The sequence below is a fragment of the Pongo abelii genome, chromosome 22 (assembly GCF_028885655.2).
Source record: "Pongo abelii isolate AG06213 chromosome 22, NHGRI_mPonAbe1-v2.0_pri, whole genome shotgun sequence".
Classification (NCBI taxonomy): domain Eukaryota; kingdom Metazoa; phylum Chordata; class Mammalia; order Primates; family Hominidae; genus Pongo; species Pongo abelii.
This window is the reverse complement of record NC_072007.2, coordinates 39,627,246-39,649,404: the sequence shown is the minus strand read 5'-3', so window position 1 is coordinate 39,649,404 and position 22,159 is coordinate 39,627,246. Positions and strand designations below refer to the sequence as shown.

Below are 22,159 nucleotides of genomic sequence, written 5' to 3'. Positions count from 1 at the left end.
CCATTATTTTTAAGTTAGTAAACCTTCCCCCAGAGATTTGATAGTTTTCTTCTAAATTTTTAAATTTATATGATTTTTTCAAGTCTCTTTTATTCTTGTAGATTTTTGGGGGTGTATGGTAAGAAGTAAGAATCCAAAGATATCTTTTTTTGTAAATAGATAACCAGTTGTCCCAACACTACTTATTAAATACTACTTTCTTTAACCATTAGTTTGTGGTGCCTCCTTTACCGTATATTGCAGCTTACCTATCATAGAGTTCATCTGAGCTACCTGGTTCTAGTGATTAGCCTATATGAAGCCCACACTGCTTAAGGTATGCAAGCTTCATAATATTTCTTAATATATGGTACAATTCTCCACCACTCATTAATATCCTATTTTAAGAAAAAAAGAATTTTTAATTTTTTTTACAAAGTTTCTCTCAAAAGAATCCCATCTGGACTTTGAATTATAATATTAAAATGATAAATTAATTTGAAAAAAGATAATTTTTTACTATTTAACCCTACCTCCTGATAAAATGTACGTCTTTCATTTGCTACAGTTTTACTTCAGGGCATTAGGTAATCTCTTACAGTTTTTTAAAATTTTTTAAATTATTTATTATTCAGGTTATTTTATTTATTTATTTATTTTGTGACGGTTTCCTTCTGTCACCCAGGCTGGAATGCAATGGTACGCTGTCACCTCATTGCGACCTCTGCCTCCCAGACTCAGGTGATTTTCGTGCTTCAACCTCCCGAGTCGCTGGGATTACAGGCATGGGCCTCCATGCCCAGCTAATTTTTGTATTTTTAGTAGAAATGGGGTTTCGTTATGTTGGCCAGGCTGGTCTCAAACTCTTGGCCTCAAGTGATCCGTCTGCCTCAGCCTCCCAGAGTGCTGGGGTTATAGGCATGAGCCACCGGGCCTGGCCTATTCAGGTCATTTCTACTAATTGCAGATTTGTGCTATTTATGCACATGGACATTCTATTTTATTATACTATGTAACCTAAGTACTTATAGGGTTATGAAGAAAAGCTAATCAAATATTTTATGTTTAACTTATATTTAGCCTCATTACCCTTTTATAAAATTTAATATTTTTTGTGTTTATTTAAACTTCTAATAATATATCATAATCCATATATATATAAATAAACATACCAATTAAATACATTAATATAATGTAATCCCAATATATTTAAAGTTTTCAATACTGTCACTTACTTCCTCCCTCCATATATTTATAACCCCTTAAATATGTTTAATATTTCATTGTCTTGACTGGACATTCCAGATTGATAGTTAGATAATTCTGAGGTTACAAGTTAATTGATTTAATGATAATTAAATGTTTAGGTGTTCTTGAAAAACTAGTTCTTTTAAACAAAATCAATGATGAGTTTCCATAAGATGTGAAGTATTCTGGTGTAAAATAAAAGATTCTTTTGTAATTCACAAGCTCCATATTTAAAGAATGCTTAAAATGAAACCCATTTGCAATGTTACATGTAAAATGCCACATATTGGAACCATGAATGAATTTTCAAAATCTAAAGTACAGTTACAAAGACTTCTTTGAGCACTTGCATTGAATCTAACAGACTGACACGCTTACTATGTGTTAGATGATAAAAATATGCAGTGGGTAGGAGCCTGTGAAAAAATACTCTGGTTAATTTATTATGAATTATAACATACACGAAATTACCATGGGTGATACCATGTCAAAATTAATTTTAGTAATCTTGACATAAAACTGAATTTGTTTAAAAAAATAAGAGAAAATATTCTGGCAACCCCTCGGTATGGGCCAAAAATGAAGAAAAAAAAAAGGGAGTGGTGGGGAGACATGTTGAGATAGACCAGAAAGCCGGTATGTGTGGTAAACTTGCATTGCTGCCGAAGGCTGCCACTAGAAAATAATTGTAATGATACAAAAAGTCACAGAAGGGAATTATCTAGCCAGAGAGAAGAATGTGGGGAATACAGACTTAATAAAAGGTCTTTGGTGGGATCCAAGAAATCATTTGTAGCAGGATGTTAAAATGTGACCCTTCCTGCCTCATATTTTCAGCTGAGACCCTAAATTCCCTCCCAAGGAGCCTTCGTGTGGCTAAAACCAGTTCTAACAGCCTTTGCCAGTCACCTGCCCCCATCAGAACATGTTAGGAAAAGCTTTTTTAAAAAGATGAAAGAATATCTTTGAGCAGAAAGCTTTTTTATTATTTGGGCTTAGTTCCTTAGGACTGATCCCCAGGAATGAAATTATTTGTTCAAAGGGAAGAACTATTTGAAAGGAAATCCTCATGAAGAGTGTGAAGGGAAAATAAATCTCGGGACCCCAAAATCACTAAGCCAAAGGGAAAAGTCAAGCTGGGAACTGCTTAGGGCAAACTTTTTTCCCATTCTATTCCTAAGAAAGATAGCTACTAAGATAAACTCAAAGTCATCCCTCCACACACTGAGATAAATGCATATCTGATTGCCTCCTTAGGAAAAACTAATCAGAAACTCAAAAGAATGCAAACATTTGTCACTTATATACTTATGACCTGGAAGCCCCCTCCCCACTTAGCGTTGTCCTGCCTTTCCAAACCAAACCAATGTACATCTTACACGTATTGATTGATGTCTCATGTCTCCCTAAAATGCATAAAACCAATTGTGCCCCAACCACTTTGGGCACATGTCATCAGGACCTCCTGAGGCTGGGTCACAGGCGCATCCTTAACCTTAGCAAAATAAACTTTCTAAATTGATTGAGACCTGTCTCAGATATTTGGGGTTCACAAGAGGCTGAAGAGATTGAAGAGGAAGAATGTGTATGGTATTCTGTGTTGTGGCACTTTCCTTCCTCACCTGTAGTGAAGAGAAGATGGCTTTAAGGGAACCAGGTGGAGGGCATGTGTCCCTTCAACTTCCAGGATGGTACCAGCCTCACTCTTAGAAAGTCCAAAGGAGAGAGAGTACCTGTAGCAGCCTCCCTGAGACATAGCCAAACAGCAGGATTTATTGGTGTCAGATGTATGTCTAGAGTTGAAGAGGACAAAAGTGAATAAAGAGGCTAGATGTAGACAGCCAGATCCAGGATGTGAGGGGAAACAGGAAACAGCCAGCTGGAAGAGGAAGCTCCTTGCCAGAAAACCAGAATTGGAGATCCTCAGGGAGGACTCTCCAAGGAAGCCATAATAGTGTACTATAAGAGAAGGAGGCAGCTAGGGACATCTGCCACCCCCAGCCCCACCACGTCTAACAGAGAAATAAAGCCTTCTCTCCCACTCACCAATACGCTGCACCACTACAGTCTTTAAGCCCGGAGAAGCAGGAAGCAGCAAGGGCGGGGGTGTGGGAGGAGTAAAAGAGCAAGACAAAAAAATAGAGATGAAAGGCAGTCCCCATGCTCTGCCCCATAAGAATGGGCCTTGTGCCTGGAACACTTCCTTGCCAAGTTCCAGGCTCCATGTGTGCTCCTTTGTTAGTCTTAATCATGTGTGTCAGTGGCCCTCAAGCACACCCCCAGCTTTCAGTATTTCAGGCCCTACAGGGGAAGGGTCAGCATCCTACTACTGCAGGACAGGATGGGTATGTGAAGGCCTCTTGCCCTGCATTGGCTGCCAGAGGGGCCCACTAGCCATGAAAGACTCATGCACATTGTTGGAGCTGGTCTCACCCTGTCTCTTCTCTATGTGAGTAAAAGCATTGCTCCAGCCAGTGTTTGACAGTACTGCGTTTTCCTTGGCGACTCCAATACTAAGATACAGTGGGCATAAGTGTTTGGATTTCTATTACAGGTGGCTGGCATTATGATGACCTTGTCTATCCTCCAGATAGTTGGAATCTTCACCTTGGCATTGGTAACTGGTACATGTTGTTCTGCTCAACGGTAGGTTTACAGATGAGGTCAAGTACAAACTGGAATAGGGAAGAAGTTTTAACTTGAATAAGCAATTGTATTAGACTTTAGTGAATATTTTAATACTAAAAATCACCAGAAGAACTATGAGATCAGCCTGGTGTGTCTTCCAGGGATGGTAGGGGGAGGGGTGGAGAATGACAAAATGCAAAAATTAAGAAAGAATTAAGTTGCTTTCTCCATTCCACAAATGAGTTAGAGAACTGATTAAGGGGGTGATAGAGCCAGCTAGTGAGAGTCAGTTACGTTCATTCCTTTCCAATTCTGAGTTCCATGGCATCACATTGGGGATTTGAAATTGACCATAGTGGTAGTATTTACACAAGAGAAATTGGCAAATGCTACAAATCAGGTTTTTCTTTTTCTTCTAAGAGCAAGTTGTTAAACATTTACCAGCACATCACTAGAAAGAACCTTTCGTCTAAAATTCAGGTGGCCTGTAGAAAACTTTTAACCAGAACCAAGGATTAGAACTAGGAACTGAGGCAGGAAATAGGGTCCGGAGGCAGGGAACCTAAGGACTTCCTAGAACTAAATTAAATGGAAAAACCCCAACCCAACCTTCTAAGTCCGAGTAAATAACTTTGTAACTCTACTTCAGCTATGACAGGAAACATCCTCTTCTTTGCATAGGGTGTACACATCCACTTTGCATAGGGTGTACACCAAGTAAATAACTTTGTAACTTCACTTTAGCCTCTTCATCTGCATAGGACAGTACACCAAGTAACCAATGGAAACCTCTAGAGAGAATTTAAACTCCAGAAAATTCTGTAACCAGGCCGTTGAGCCATTTGCTCGGCCCACTCCTACCTTGTGGAGTATGTTTCTGATGTCAATAAATCTCCGCTTTAGTTGCTTCATTCTTTCTTTGCTTTGTTTGTATGTTTTGTCCAATTCTATGTTCAAGACGCCAAGAACCTGGACACCCTCCACTGGTAGCAGAACCAGCAAATAAAATTAGCATCCCCAAGGATCAAGGCTGAGAGAGGAAATAATAACCTAAAAATTAATCCAAGGATGATCACATCATAAAGGCCACTTCGCCTTTGAACATGCCATTTAGACTAAGGTCAATTTAAAAATTAGCCTAAAGGTTAGTAAAGGGGTGCTAGAAAAATAAAAAACAGGAAGACAAGTCCAGCACAGTCCAGGAACAAGAGGACCAGACCTATTGGACCTTAGGCTGACTTCTGAGCATCCCCAGCAAGTGCCCAACATAGAGAGAACTAGAGGGAAAAAAAAGAAAACACTAACAAAAGAAGTAAGGAACAGCCATGGAAGGAATCTAGAAAGGAGGCTACCAGAATGTATATGTAGCCTTGTTTGCAATTCAGAGAATTCTAGAGACAATCGCTGTATTAGTCTGTTTCCACACTGCTGATAAAGACATACCTGAGACTGGCTAATTTATAAAGAAAAAGAGGTTTAATGGACTCACAGTTCTATGCAGCTGGGGAGGCCTCACAATCATAGTGGAACGTGAAACGCACATCTTTCACGATGGCAGACAAGAGAGAATGAAAACCAAGTGAAAGGGATTTCCCCTTATAAAACATTCAGATCTCGTGAGACTTATTCACTACTTCAAGAACAGCATGGGGGAAATCACCCCTGTGATTCAATTAACTCTGATCAGGTTCCTCCCACAACACGTGGGAATTATGGGAGCTACAATTCAAGGTGAGAGCTGGGTGGGGACACAGCCAAACCATATCAATTACTTGAGGATATTTTGAGATTCATTCTCTGAGATCTGTTACTTTTGTCAGTCTACGTGTTTTCCCATAGTTCTTAGCAATATAAATAAATAACAGTGAAAGAGAGTTGTTAGGCATGCCTCAAATACAGCAGGGAAGGAGGAAGCTAAGAAAAATATATACATAAGAGGAATGTGAGGAGGTAGCTGGGCAGAGGAATGTAAACAATTGCAATTGGAAAAGAAACAAGCAGGAGCAAATATCTGAGGGATTGGCAAGCTGGTTCTCTGGCAGATTAGCCTGCAGGAAAGTTCCAAGGCCCTCATCATTTCTCTGAAGTTTGGGATCACTATCTTTCAGAGGAATGGTTTTTCTTAGAAAATGCACACTCCCACATCAGGCATCTCATTAACTTGTGGATTTGCTACAGATTATTTCTCTGCTCTTAAGGCAATTTTTAAGCCTCTGAACTTTATCTTATTGTTAGTCATGATTTGATGTGGAATTATAAGCCCCATTAAAATGATTTAAATCTCTTAGAAAAGACCAAAAGCTGCAGTTCTGACTGTGATAAGACCACTTGAAGATAACAACCATAATTGTCCAGAGTAACTAAACAATCCCTCGCTTGTGGATAAATAAGTCTAGGTATAATCGATCTTTCAGGGATGCTAATCATTCTGTCAGAATCATTGTTGGTTTTTTACTTCCCCAGCAATCATGAACCATCTAACTTAGATCTTATTTCCCATAGATGTCATATCATCTATGGGATATAGATGGAAGATCATAAAACCTTAGTGCTAAAAGATGATCTAATTTAACCTGTCAATTGTATAACTAGCCCAACACTCAGAAGAGAAATTAAGTGACTTATCCAAGATCATACAGTTCAGTAGAATTCCATTGACCTAGGGCATCAATTAAATGCTTAACACTTGGTTAATTCAAAAAGTGATAAAATTCAGAGATGCCATATGTTGAACTACATGCATTTTATTTTTCTATTCCTGCATTAGTGTAATGCCTCTTTGTAATGACCAAAATAACAAGTTTACTGAGGCACAGAGAGGTAGTTGCATGTTTATGGATTTACAGTGTATCAGAAAGGACCCACAGCTGTTAAAATCCCTAGTCATGTGCCCCAATGCCTGGAAGCCCACAAGGAGCTATTCATTTCTATTGATTTTTCATACTTCTGAGTGATACATATTAAAACCCTCAAGATTGTCTGCTACTGGGAAACTCACATAACTTTCTTGAGCATTGGTTTTAATATTATTTTTTACAATATTGGAAAATAGATCTTTGAGCTACCCCCCAGTTATAAATGCAATGGGAATGATGCTCAGATAGGCAAAAATAACAACAACAATGACTATTCATCCATTCCAGGATGCCCATCAAATGCCATCACAAGCAGCCAAACAGTTCTCTTTTCCAGGAAATGGAGCAAGGTATCTGCATCCCATCCTTCTTCTGCAGGAAAGAAGGACAACTAAATTTCCATATCAAACCAGGAGGAACTTGATATTATATTCCTTTTTTTTTTGAGACTGATTCTCTCTGTCACTCAGGCTGGAGTGCAGCGGTGTGATCTCGGCTCACTTCAACCTCCACCTCCCAGGTTCAAGCAATTCTCCTGCCTCAGCCTCCCAAGTAGCTGGGATTACAGGCACCTGCCACCATGCCTGGTTAATTTTTATATTTTTAATAGAGACGGGGTTTCACCATGTTGGTCAGGCTGATCTTGAACTCCTGACCTCAGGTGATCTGCCCAACTTGGCCTCCCAAAGTGCTGGGATTACAGTGATACTATAGTCTAGGATCTACCACTGAGTGAATTCCACAGTCAGCATCAACATGGTTATCAGAGTATCTCTCAGAAATCAGAGAAATGGAAATAGATTTCCAAGAGTATTATTCCTAGGAGAGGTAAATTTTAAAAGAATAAGGTTGGCAGGGAAAGGATCAATGGCAGACTAAAAACCAGAGAGGTAAGATTTGGAGAGAAACCTTTGGATATCCATAGGGCATCAAAATGGTGTTAGGAGGCAATAATATAAGGGACCAAAAAGGGAAAGGCTTTGAAAGAGGAGCTAAGGCAGTGCTACTTTTCCATTCCTTTAACTGCTGGATTATTTTCTTTCATGTGTGCTATAATTTGAGGTTTTCATGTGGACTCCACCCCTTCTCAGGTAGTTTTCGTCTGAAAGGTATACTTTATGTAAGCGGCATTTCTCCTGTCCTTCAATAATAGCATTTATCTGTTAACCACTCAGCTCCGTGGTAGGCTCTCATGGTGGGATCTCATCGAACACACAATTATCCACTCCAGCTGCCATGAATGTGGCATTAATTTCTGACTCTCTGAGACAAAAATTAGATTGTGTTTCAAGTTCTTAGGACTGTAACACCAAACAAAACAACTGAAGTGAGTCTCAATCAATTTAAAGGTTTATTTTGCCAAAGTTAAGGATGCGTCCAGGAAAGAGAGACACAAGTCCCAGTAGGATCTGTGGCCCATACTTTTTCCAAAAAGGACTTTGAGAGCTTCAATATTTAAAGGGAAAAAAGTGGGCAGTGGGAAAAGGGGAGAGAAAAAAGAAAGAGGGAGAATACGGTCACATTCTTGTGATGCTTTGATTAGGCTCACTGAATACTCATATGGAAAGGAGGGTGTAGAGGGAATAGTCAATTATGTATTCATCTCACATTCAGTAAATCTGCACTTTACATAAGATAAAGTAAACATAGAGTAGAGGAGGAAGTCAAATATGCATTCATCTCAGGGTGGACAGGAATGATTTCCAGTCTCCTCTTGTACCATACTGTGAAGATAAGCTGTTCACTTACATTGTCAGAATGACAGAGGCCCCCTGAAGAGACATGTGGCCTTCTACCCTATAACTATTTGTTTAGGAACTCATGCAAAGGTAGTTTGCTGTTGTTGTTGTTGTTGTTTGTGTGTGTGTGTGTGTGTGTGTTTTGCATGACTCAACTTAACTTTTCCCTTTTGGCTTAGTGAATTGGGAGCCCTGGGATCTTATTTTCCTTGCACAGGAATTTACCTGATATTGCTAAGTGACTGATTCCTTGGCAATCATGGAATTTTACATTAAGGCTGAATTTTCAATTAATAGCCCATGGAACCTCCCTGGGACCCATAGTCATTTTTACGACATGCTAAAATTAACTGCAATCCACCTGTCCAACTCTTGCCATATGCTCAGAGACCAAAGGGCAGATGACTTTGCCATCCAAGCCAGCACATTCCTCAGCTGCCTTTCTGGGGCTTCATTACTGACTTACTGAGAGATAAAAGCTTTTGTCTTCAGCATCTCCCCTGCCAGGTTGGTGATAAATTTACTAGTGCAAATTACCATCCAGGACAATGCTGCAATTCCATTTTGCCAGAGGCAGCTGATTCTCTTTTTAAAGGTGAACCAGCTCCTAGTTCCTGAAAACAACTTTTTCTCCTCACACTCAGCTTTCACACATTTGCAGAAACTATTATTAAGGGATTTTTTTCTCACTCTTGAAGTCTATTACAAGGCAATTGCTGAATACAGAGTATATCCAGTTTCCAAAACTGAAAATAAGAGAAGATTGGTGCTCCTGGTCCTCAGAACCATTCTTTTACCCTTTTTGGCACCCTCCCTCTGAGTATAGTTCATACCCTCTGTAATGGCTTTTTTGATGTCAACCCAGCTAAGCTGTAGTCCCCAGGTATTCAAACACTAATCTAGTTGTTGCTTTGAAAGGATTTTGCAGATTTAAAGTCCCTGTTCAGTTGACTTTAATTAAGGGAGATTATCCTGGATAACCTGGGTGGGCCTGGCTTAATCAGTTGGAAAGCAGGCCCGAGCCTTCCTGGAGAGAAGAAGGAATTCCACCTGCAGACAACAATTTCATCCTGTGTGGTAGAGGTCATTACTCCCTACTGGTCCTACTTCTCTGGGCAAATGCTAAGTGACACACCTTCGTACTATACCACACACAAGCCCGCTGGAAACATCTTTCTGGTGACTCCTGCTTTGGACTTCCCTTTCTCTCTTCCTTCACTCAAATTTTCTTTGTATGCCACAGTGATGATATTCCTTGGTAAACAAAAAGCTAGGACCTGTGACCTAAGTATAGATATTTTTTATTGTTCTGTGAACATGTTTAAATGAACTATCTTATCAGAGTACAGATATTAAATTCTGTTTATGCATATGATGGCCCAAATTTATTGGAAGGAAAAAATTACCTGAAACTGGTATACCCAGGATAATTTGGGGCATATGATCACCACAACTGTACCCAAATCAATAAACTTCCCATTAGAAATGAATATCATCCCATTTATGCTAAGGTGTTAAAGGTCTTGACATTGTACTTTTATGCCATAAGAACATAAACACTTAAGTGTAATACATCTCATAATGTATTTTTATTTTTACAGAATTCTTCAAAAGTTATTACTTCATAAATCAGTGTTTCTGATATTGTGGTTCTCTGACCAGCAACATAAGCATTAAAAACTTATTAAAGATAAAAATTTAAATTTTCATGCCCCACCTAAGACTTGATGAATCAGATGACTCTCTGCAGGGGGTGAGGGGCAGGGGTTCCAGCAATCTGTGTTTTAACAAACCCTCCAGGCAAGTCTGATGTCCTCTAAAGTTTGAGAACCACTTTCTTAATCTGAGAAAATCACAGTACTGGGAACACATGGGCTAATTTTGAATGACAGATTTGTGAGCAGTTAATGAGTTAAGGTATTAAAAAAAACCTGGAAATTGTTTGTAAAAACAACCATCAAAAATGAATTAATCAGGAGAATACTGGCATCTACCACCAACTTAGCAAGTTTAACACGTTGGAATGTAGGTGAACAGGCAGCCCCAGCACTAGCCCCAATGTTTATAAAACTTCCTTCTAGAGTACAGCCACTAGCAACTCAGTTCTCATCTCCCAATAGTTACTTCATCTCAACTCAAACTATGAAATTTCAGATATTTGAAACTAGAAGGGCTTAACCTAAGTCAGGGATTCATCACTATAAATTGACAGGGTCACAGAGTACGAACACAACCATGAAAACTTTTCATCCATGGGTCAAAACTGTTACAGGGAGTTAGGCATGAACGGGGCAAGATAGGGCTCTCCCCCACCTACTGGGAATGTCGGATGATGGTTGGGCAATTATCACATTGCCTCTCTAAAAGTGATAAATTGGCAGCCAGCGCCAGGAAGAGGCCATTTCCTGATGGTCCACACCTGTTGCATTAAAGTGTTAGTTGAATGCAGGTGCCAGGGAGAAGCAAAAATGGTCTTCCAATAAAATCTCAGGTATTGGGCAAATGAGCCCCGGCATGCACATTAAGAGACAAAATGGCAGAGTATGACCTTCTGGGGACACTCCACCGGAAAAGGGAAGAAAGCCTCAGATGGGCATGCACACAACTTCCTAAACACACTACCGCGTGCTCACCTCTGAGGATAAGGAAGGCACTGCACATGGGGGCGGCCCACCCTAAGGGAAGAATCATGGGAAAGGGGCCAGCCTACAAAGTCCTAAGATCAAGGTTAAATACTGCACTTGACCTCAGTGCCCACTTGGGTCTCTTCCGAAAGTACTTTCCTTTCTTTCCTGTTCTAACGCCTTTTTACATAAACTTCCACTCCTGCTCTGAAACTTGCCCCAGTCTCTTTTTCTCTCTTATGCTCCTCAGTTGAATTCTTTCTTCTGAGAAGGCAAGTATTGAGGTCGCTGTAGACACGTACAGATTCGTCGCCAGTAACTCAGATACCGTTCACCTTTCACCCTAAAGAGGAAGAAAGCCTATAAGCTAATCAGCCACCCAAAACTATAACTACCCTGAGCCATCCTGAACTTACCTTGATGCTCCTACGCTGCATGCTACAGGTGGCTGTGCTTCCTCAGCATGACACCAGATTATGCTACTCCCATTCATCCTTCCTGGATCATTTAAAATGTCATCTCTGCCGGCCATGACCCTTTCAGTCTGGGCTGGCCACAATTTCTCATGCTCTTATAGCACTGATGGGGAGTTCACATCCGCTTTTATTTTCTTCAGACCCTGACTTTGCCTCCATTCCCTTGCCATATCATTCCATCAGACTCTGCTTGAGAGTGTCTAACAAATATAAACATCTTTAGAATTTAAGGTCAGAAAAAAAGGAGATTTCAGTATGTTCAAACGAAAAGGCTTGAGCACATTAGTAAACTCAGTAGACAAAGGAGTTCTAATCTCTGGACAAAATTGGAATCGGCAATGTATTTGGAAAAAAAAAAAGTGTGAAGTGCAGCTCTGAAAACAGTTACCCTTTTCTTCAGAAACTGAGAATGATGTGTATATACTGAGACGATATTGTGAAGTGTTAACTTGTAATTCTCCCTAAAACTGCCCCTCATACCTCTCCTCATTCAGGCTGCTGAGCAGGAGTATTGCCTGAACCCTGTTCCATGTTGTCATCCCAACAAACACAGAGAACTAGGGGATCACGTTTTAGCTTCTTAAAAGTTTCTTGGCCGAGACTGGGTGTGGTGGTGCACGCCTATAATTCCAGCACTCTGAGAGGCCGAGGTGGACAGATCCCCTGAGGTCAGGAGTTCAAGACCAGCCTGGCCAACATGGTGAAACCCCGTCTCCACAAAAATACAAAAATTAGCCAGGCATGATGCCAGATGCCTGTAATCCCAGCTACTCAGAAGGCTAAGGCAGGAGAATCACTTGAACCCAGGAGGCGGAGGTTGCAGTGAGCCGATATCCCACCATTGCACTCCAGCCACAGAGCAAGACTCCATCTCAAAAAAATAAATAAATAAATAAATAAAAATAAGAATAAAGTTTTTTGTCTGAGGATGGCAGCTCACTCCCGTAATCCCAGTAATTTGGGAGAATGCGGTGGGCAGTTGCTTGAGCCCAGCAGTTCAAGACCAACCTGGGCAATATGGCAAAACTCCGTGTCTACAAAAATAATAAAAATTAGCACAGGTTTGGTGGTGCACATCCCAGCTACTCAGGAGGCTGAGGTGGGAGGACTGATTGAGCCCAGGAGGAGGAGGCTGCAGTGAGCTGAGAGCGTGCCACTGTACTCCAGTCTGGGTGACAGAGTGAGATCCTGTCTCAAAAAACATAAATAAAAGTTCCTTTTTCTGTTACCATCACCTACACCCCATCATTTCCCGTCCCCAGAATCAACAAAAACCTCTTTGTCTGGAGGGGAGAAGGGTGAAAGATAGAAAGCAATTTAAACCATTAATCAACAAGAAAGAGTTTTAGTCATATTAGGCAGTGTGAGAGGGACACAGAAAATCTTATTCCATGGTTAAAAGACAGAGAAAGAGAGGAGAAGAGAGAAAGGGAAGCAGAAATGGAAAGAGGAAAGAGAAAACAGAAGAGAAGAGAAGACAAGAGAAGAGAAGAGAAGTAAGAGAACAACAGATTTTAACCTCCTCCAGCCCTTGTTTGTGCTCACACACAGCCTCCCAGGAGAGCTATCCCAAGGATGCATAGCAGGCCTGGCGAAGCAAGTAAGCTTGCCAGCATCTCTCCCAGTGAAACAACCAAACACCCTTGAACCACGAAGAAAAGCAACATGGAAAATTGGAGAAACAGGAACCAAACTGGGGAAATCTGTAAGAGTGTGTTGACCTCAGAATCAGGGCCTCCTACTTGAGATATTCTCAGAAGATAATGACAGGAATTTGATTTCTCTCCTTGAATCAATGTTATTTCTAGATGTCTGGAATTTCCAAGTTGACCAACAGTCATTTGTTGTTATTTTTTTCTTTTTTTTTTTTTAATCCCACAGACTTGGCAACATTCTCTTCAAAGTGGCGTATCCAGGCCGGGTGCAGTGGCTTACACCTGTAATCCCAGCGCTTTGGGAGGCCAAGTGGGCAGATCACCTGAGGTCAGGAGTTCGAGACCAACCTGGCCAACATGGCAAAACCACATCTCTACTAAAAATACAAAAATTAGCTGGGTGTGGTGGCACGTGCCTATAATCCCGCTACTCAGGCGGCTGAGGCAGAGGAATCGCTTGAACCTGGGAGGTAGAGGTTGCAGTGAGCCAAGATAGCGCCATTGCACTCCAGCCTGGGCAACAAGAGCTAAACTCCATCTCAAAAAATAAAATAAAATAAATAAAATAAAATAAAATGACATATCTAATGCCACAAGTGTCTTTAGATTATTCTCTCATTGCCTGCCCTCTGATTTTTTCTTACCTTCCTTCCATTTCTCTCTTCCCTCCCCACTTTGAATGTTCTTATCTGTCCTTTTATTCACAGTTCCTTAGGTCAGCCACATCTGGGATATTCAAACTTTCTGGACTGGCCTCTTATTTGGGTAAGAAACAGGATTACCTGTCATTCTCTCTTCTTTTTACCCATGTTTTAGAACCTGCTATTGGATAATTGCATTGTTTATTCTGTGTCTTTAGAAAGTCTGTAAGAGTAAGGCCACTGGAATCAGAATAAAGAGGCCTACTTTCCACCCCCACACTTCTGTTTCTTCTTTTTTTTTGAGATGAGTCTCGCTCTGTCAGCCGAAGTGGGTGGATCACCCCGGCCATCATGGCAAAACCCCATCTCTACTAAAAATACTTCCGTTTCTTAAATAGCTGGGAAAAGCAATTTTTAGCCATTAGTTTCTTCATCTGTAATATAAATAAGTTAAACTAAATTTCCATTAATTTTCCTTCCTGTTGTAAAATGCTATGATTCTCAATGGAAAAAAAAAAGACCCATATTTAAACTTAGGTTATTCAAGGACAATGAATTAATTTTGTTTCAGGCACCAGCAAAGATTCTTCTATTTTGTAAGAGGAAATAATAGAAAACCCCATATCAGGTATTCATTCAGAACCATTACAACTAAAAATATGTTCTTCCTTATTATCTTCTATTTTAACTTTCTCACTTCCTTTAATGTATTAATTTTTACACCAATGGAGTTTTTCCCACACTTTCTTCCTTTTTCCTGGCTGGTAAAACGGGAAGCTGGTCCAGTTCAGAGTTTGCCTCCTCCTCTACACATACTAGGACCCCCTGTCCAGCTTCCCTGAGACATCATCTAACACAGTGCACTGTCTTCACCTTCTACTCTCATTTTTTCCTCTCTGCAGGGCACTGCCACTGTTCAATCATCTGTCTCTCCACTGGTTCCCGTGTGAACTTCATACAAGTAAAGCAATTTCTTGCTTGTCTTTATGTCTCTGGGCCCAGCCAGTACTTGAAACAGATATGCATCTAATAAGTAATGACTGAATAAATTAATTATAAAAATGTATCTATCATGCTAGATGAAAAACCCTGAAGGAAACTTAAATATATTTTGCTAAGTGAAAGAAGCCAGTCCAAAAAGGCTACCTACTACTGTTTGATTTCCAGTGTATGACACTGAAAATGACAAAACTATGGAGACAGTAAAAAGATCAATGGTTGCCAGGAACTTGGGGAGAGAGAGGAAGGGAAGAATAGATGGAGTACAGGGCCTCTTCAGAGCAGTGAAACTATTCTGGTGGATATGGTGGATACATACGATGATATATTTGACAAAACCTACAGAATTGTACAAGGAGTGAACCCTAATGTAAAGTATGGGTTTTAGTTAATAATCATGTATTAATATTGGTTTATCAATTGTAACAAATGTAGCACTCCAAAGCCAGATGCTAATAATAGGGGGAACTGAAGCAAGGATAGAGGAAGCATGTGGTAATTCTATACTATATGCTCAATTTTTGTAAGCCTAAAACCGCTCTAAAAATTAAAGTCTATTAATTCTTAAAAAATGAATGAGCCCCCATTAGTCTCTCCTAGGTCACTTGGTTTTGTGTAAGTAAACTTTTAACTTGGAGCAGGTAAAGACAGCTAGATAGGGTCATACAGCTCATGCTGACATGAGAACCAGATATCAGGCCTGCTACTTTCCTGCCTAAGGACTTTTCCTGTAGCTGACTTGTTTTTCATTCTGGTCTTATTTAACTTTTAGCTGTTTTTTTTTTTTATCATCTGTTAGCTTTTATCCTTTTTTCATAGCTTTTCGTGCAACCTAGGCATTGTTTATATCATTATCTTGGCTGTGTCACTAATTAGCAATTGATTTCTGAAAATTTAGCTCATCATCAATAAATGCTGTTCCTAAGTAGTCAATTAGAATGAACATCTCCCAGGGATTTATGGGGTTATTAAGTCTGGAAGGTAGTCTTGGTGAAGGCATAACTTAAGACCTTGTATCCCAGGAGGATAATCTGTGGTGACAGCAACAGGAGGTGAACTTGCTCAGCCCAGCTGTGGAGTTCAGCACCAGGCTGGTGAATCCATCTTCCCGAGACCTCATGCTGTCGCAGCCAGGAGACTTATGCTCTAATTATGTGCCCCTCTTTTGCAACCCCTACAGCTTAATGGGTTTCACATTCTCTTCAGGTCTAATGTCCATTTTAAAATTGACTGACATGCCATTATCTCTCAGGTTTGGGGGGACTTGTTTCTTCCTAGGAAGGGAGTTTTGCAATATATCTATTGATCTGCTCCTGACTAGTGCATTAAAGAGAGCTCTTCTTCAATCTTGTCTTCCCACAAATGAAGTAGCACTTTGTTCTCTTAGAGAAGCTCTTTTTACTGAACTGCATTAACCACCCACATAAACCCACCTCCTCGTGCATCCCTGTGCTTGTGTTCCTCCTTTCTGAAGCTCTCCCCAGTTGGCAATGAAAGGAAGTGCAGACAATGAGCTGTGGCTTCTTGAAGGGCAGAGGCAGACTCCTCAGTCACCGTCTTGTAATGAATGATTACAAGAACTCATTGTGCAAGGCAATGAAGAACATTTATGTTGATACAATACCTGGGCTTTAAAATGCCTTCCGATGACATACACCAGGAAAAATCAACACAGCCACTTCAGCTGGGATCGCTGAGCAGGAGCCTCAGATGTACTCATTTTTAATTAAATCTGTCTCTCTCTCTCCCTCTCTCTCTCTGCAAGCCTATGAGAGAGTGGATAAGACAAGGAAAAAATATGAATGACTTATTTTAAATAAAGAGACAACCTGTAAGCTATTTTCCCTGGCCAGTTCATAAAGCTCAGTAAGTGAGTACAGTGAAAACAGAATTGTTGAAAGGTCATTCAACAGGTAATAACTGTTATTGGTTTTGGTGGTAGTTTAAAAACTCACCTATTTAGGTTTCAAATAAAGTCTAGTAGTAGATAGCACCAGCTATTAAAAAACATTTTCAAAGAATATTTATAAGACCAAGAAGAGATGTCAATACACCCCTATCAGAACAGCAAAAATAAAAAGTAGTAACACCACCAAATGCTGGTAAGGATGTGGAGAAACTGTATCTGTCATACCTTGCTGGCAGGAATGCAAAGTGAGAGAGCTACTTTTAAACCATATAACTGGGCAGTTTTTTAGACTTGTCAGTTTCTTATTCTTTAAAAAATAAACAACTAAACATGTATTTACCATATGAACCAAAAATCACATTTCTGAGAATGTATCCCAGAGAAATGAAAACTTCTGTCCACAAAAACACCAGTACACAATGTTCACAGCAGCTTTATTTTGTAATAGCAAAGATCCAGAAACCACTGAGATGTCCTCCAATGGGGGAATGGTGAAACAAACCGCGGTGCATGTCATAGAATATTGATGGCTCTCACAGGTATTATGCTGAGTAAAAAATCCAATCTCTAAAGGTCAAGTACTGTATGATTGCATTTATATAACATTCTCAAAACAATAACAGAGAGATGGAGAACAAAATTAGTGGTTACCAGGAGTGGTGGTGGATAGAGTAACCATAAGGGTATAAAGAGTTAGCATGCATGAGATGTTTATGGTAATGGAATAGTTCTGTGTCTTGACTATGATGTGGTCACACAAATCTGTATATGTAATAAAATGACACATATTGTACTGATGGCAGTTTCCTGGCTTTGGTATTGTGCTATAGTTATATAAGATGTTACCATCGGGAGAAAATGGGTGACACTGTACTATAGTTATATAAGATGTTACAACTGGGAGAGACATGAAACTTCTCTCTACTATTTGTGAATAAATAATTATTTCAAGTATAAAAACTTTAAAAAGAATATTTAACAACATAAGAAAATATTGAAAAAAATTATAATGTTTTAAACCTAAGCAATATATTAACAATATATGCAGAAAAACTATGCATACTTATATACCACCCCCAAAAAGTGCTAGAAAGAAAAACATCCCTACTGGTATATTAGTGATTGTACCTAGAGAGCAGAATTTAAATTCTCTGTTTCTTGTCTGTGCTTTACATAACGTCTACAATGAGCATATATTAATTTTATAATCAGCCCTTAAAATTCTGTTTCCTTGTGCTCCACTAGAAGGATAGTCCTTTTAAAAACAGTAAGTTATATATGCTCTGCTAAAAATCAATGAACTAGAACTCATTTCTGAAAGGAAATTGCAGAAGTGAGAGTAATCACCCAAGAGAATCAACTAGTTCCTTCACATAAAAACCAGGGAGAATCTTACTTTGTTTATAAGGGCTCTACTTGTGTGAGGCGTATTTTTTCTTAGCTAATACAACTCCAAAATTAACAAGACTACCAAATACTATGACTATTACGTTTAAATCAGATAGACTAATTTTATAGCTACCAAAGCAATGGTGTTGATTTACTTGGGATGTATTTCCCTACCTCAACAAGGTAACAGTCAGAAAGCAGGTGCTCCTTATTGTGCTTAATGTAAATTATCATTAATGCCTCTAGAAGAAGACTGTGTGCTAACTGGCAAATTAACCTAAGATAAACATAAATGTTCAGGTCTTTATTGAAGTGCCTTATGTTTCATCATTATGAAGCTGTGCTCCTGGCTACCTATCTAATCTTTCCCTGTGAACATCCTTGCTGTTAATATATAACAAGTTATTCCTACCCTTTATATTTAATGCTTAATGTTTTCTCTTTGGATAATTTGCATTTGTGAGCTTACTTTTTGTAAATATTTCTAAAGTAGACTTCCCACATCTCCAGGATGAGTTTAATGACAGGAGATAACTGGGGTTTATAATTTTCCCTAGCTATTTATGAAAACAAAGAACAGCCTATTTATTATTCAGATATAAAGCCTCTATTCATCAAAAAGGCATTGATTTCATATTTTTGACTGAAATAATCCTGAATTGTTTTAAGTCATAAAACAAATGCCATCCCAATTATAATTTCAAGATAGGCTAAACAATTAAAAGAAATATAATACAGAGTTGAAATTCAAATAAATGTTTAGTTTCATCTCATTTATTTTAAACTTGAGTAACAGGAATGCAAAAGAGAAGAATACACAAAAAAGTACAAATAAGGAAAAATTCCCTAAAACCAACTGACATTCAAAAGAAAATTCTGGGCCGGGCGCAGTGGCTCAAGCCTGTAATCCCAGCACTTTGGGAGACTGAGGCGGGCAGATCACGCGGTCAGGAGATCAAGACCATCCTGACTAACTCGGTGAAACCCCAACTCTACTAAAAATACAAAAAATTAGCCGGGCGTGGTGGCGGGTGCCGGTAGTCCCAGCTACTCAGGAGGCTGAGGAAGGAGAATGGGGTGAACCTGGGAGGCGGAGCTTGCAGTGAGCAGAGATCGGGCCACTGCACTCCAGCCTGGGCGACAGAGTGAGACTCCGTCTCAAAAAAAAAAAAGAAAAGAAAATTCTGCCTATTGTTGCATCATAGAAATAGAAACAGATGTAAATATGAATACCTTAGTTGGAAGGATAAAACAAATATACACATAGTTACAGGCAGCATGGTGTAGAGAAAAAGGACAGACAGACACAGATTCGAATCCTGCTCCCAGAGTGCTCATAGTTGAGCAACGGTCAAGTTCAGGGTCATACCAGGAAACCTTTCCATTTTAGAGCTGACCTCCTCTGGCCAGCACTGCTACATCTCAGAGACACCCAAGTTCTTGGTGCCATTTAGGCCAGTGCTACACCCTTGCTATCAGAGTTCAACTGAGTGTTCTGAATTTTTCAAAGCTACTGAGTCATATCCCTTCTTCACTTAATGCCTCTCATCATCCCTGGAGTGAAGTGGTAGACCCTGTGGCTCATCGTCATCTTAAGGGTCCTCTCTTCCTACCCCTCTTTTTTTTTTTTTTTCAGTTTGTATGTCCATACCTACAAAACACAAGTTATTATATTCACATCCTTGTTACCAAAGTATAAGATATAAGCTATTACATTTCCAATATTATAGTTGGGGCAACAGACTTACAGACTTACAGAAAATAAGAAACCTGTCTACAGTTGCACAGTTTGAAAGCCAGAAGGTCTGGCTCAGGCACTGATGGTGTGTGAGTTGTGAAGTAACAAAGTGGTTGTCTCAGTCCATACATCTGGTAGTGGTGACATGTGAGGTGGGCTGGATGTGGGTACAGATTGATTCGTGTATTTGCTGCTCCTTGCATTTCACTTTTTGATTCAAATAAATTATTCTAATCAATGACGTCTCACACTAGCTCCTTCATTTAGTTCATTTCTTTTTTTTCTTCTTTTCCTTTTAAAAAAAGATCCTATACTGACAACTCCAAATGCTGGCAAGTTGAGGAGCAGTAGGAACTCTCATTCATTGACTGGTGGGAATGTCAATGTTACAACAATTTGGAAGACAGTATGGCAGGTTATTACTAAAGTGAGCATATTGTCACTATAAATTCCAGTAAGTGTGCTCCTTGACATTGACCTAAATTAGTTAAAATTTTATTTCCGTAAAAAATGTGGATGTAGATATTCATAGCAGCTTGATTGAAAGTTGTCAAAACTGGGAAGCAACTGAGAATCCCTTTAGTAGGTGCAGGAGTTATTACACTTTGGTGTATACAAACAGTAGAATAAGATTCAACACCAATAAGAAATGGCTATTGTGCCATGAAAAGACAAAGAGGAATTTCAAATGCATATGACTAAGTGAAAGAAGCCAGTCTGAAAAGATGACTTACCATATGACATTCCAACCATATGAAATTCTGAAAAGTAAATATGGAGACAAAGATCAGAGACTGGCATAGGTTATTGGAGAGGGAAACATGAAAAGGGAGAGTTCAGAGGATTTTTAGGGCAGGGAAACGATTCAGAATTTCTTCTTAAAAATTTTTTTATTTCCATAGGTTTTTGGGGAACAGGTGGTCTCTGGTTACATGAATAAGTTCTTCAGTGGTAATTTGTGAGATTTTAGTGCACCCATCAATAGAGTAGTATACACTGAACCCAATTTGGAGTCTTTTATCCCTCAATGCCCCTCCCAGCCTTTCCCCTGAGTCCCCAAGTCTTTTTTATCATTCTTATGCCTTTGTATCCTCATAGCTTAGCTCCCACTTATGAGTGAGAATATACAATATTTGGTTTTCCATTCCTGAGTGACTTCCCTCAGAAGAATAGTCTTCAGTTCCATCCAGACTGCTGCAAATGCCATTAGTTTTTTCCTTTTTATGGCTGAGTAGTATTCCATGGTATATACATACCACAATTTCTTTATTATTATTATTATTATACTTTAAGTTCTAAGATACATGTGCGGAATGTGTATGTTTGTTACATAGGGATACACATGCCATGGTGGTTTGCTGCACCCATCAACCCATCATCTACATTAGGTATTTCTCTGGATGCTATCCCTCCCCTTGCCCCCCACCCAACAGGCCCCAGTGTATGATGTTCCCCTCCCTGTGCCCATATGTTCTCATTGTTCAACTCCCACTTATGAGTGAGAACATGAGGTGTTCAGTTTTCTGTTCCCGTGTTAGTTTCCTGAGAATGATGGTTTCCAGCTTCATCCATGTCCCTGCAAAGGACACGAACTCATTCTTTTTTATGGCTGCATAGTATTGCATGGTGTATATGTGCCACATTTTCTTTATCCAGTCTAACATTGATGGGCATTTGGGTTGGCTCCAAGTCTTTTCTATTGTGAATAGTGCTGCAGTAAACATATGTGTGCATGTGTCTTTATAGTAGCATGATTTATAATACTTTGGGTATATACCCAGTAATGGGATGGCTGGGTCAAATGGTATTTCTAGTTCTAGATCCTTGAGGAATCACCACTCTGTCTTCCACAATGGTTGAACTAATTTACACTCCCAACAACAGCATAAAAGTGTTCCTATTTCTCTACATCCTCTCCAGCATGTTTCTTGGCTGTTCAATGATCACCATTCTAACTGGCATGACATGGTATCTCATTGCAGTTTTGATTTGCATTTCTCTAATGACCAGTGATGATGATCTTTTTTTTATATGCTTTTTGGCTGCACAAATGTCTTCTTTTGAAAATCCCGCCCCTCTCTTAAATCCCTTCTAATATCCTAAGAGAGAGAAGTGATGCCAAGCTCTGCTGGGGACCCACCACACGGGAAGTATTCCAATCTCAGCTAGTTCTATTCACCCAAACACCAGGTCTGTCTCCACCTTCTGAGACCACACAGAAAAAGCTAAATTTCTTTGCATCATCATTATCATCCCCATGCTTATTAATGTCTTGGTCC

The 22,159-nt window shown here is 39.6% G+C and overlaps 1 protein-coding gene across 1 annotated transcript in view; it reads right to left on the bottom strand.

Moving 5' to 3' along the window:
- Positions 1-13,425: 13,425 nt before the first annotated feature.
- Positions 13,426-22,159, bottom strand: part of BACH1 (BTB domain and CNC homolog 1) — a 134,093-nt gene continuing 125,359 nt past the window's right edge. The window contains exons 7-8 of the transcript XR_010138805.1: positions 20,615-20,641; positions 13,426-16,610 (exon numbers count right to left, since the gene is read on the bottom strand). The gene's annotated coding sequence lies outside the window, so the exon portion shown is untranslated. The remainder of the gene's footprint in view (positions 16,611-20,614; positions 20,642-22,159) is intronic.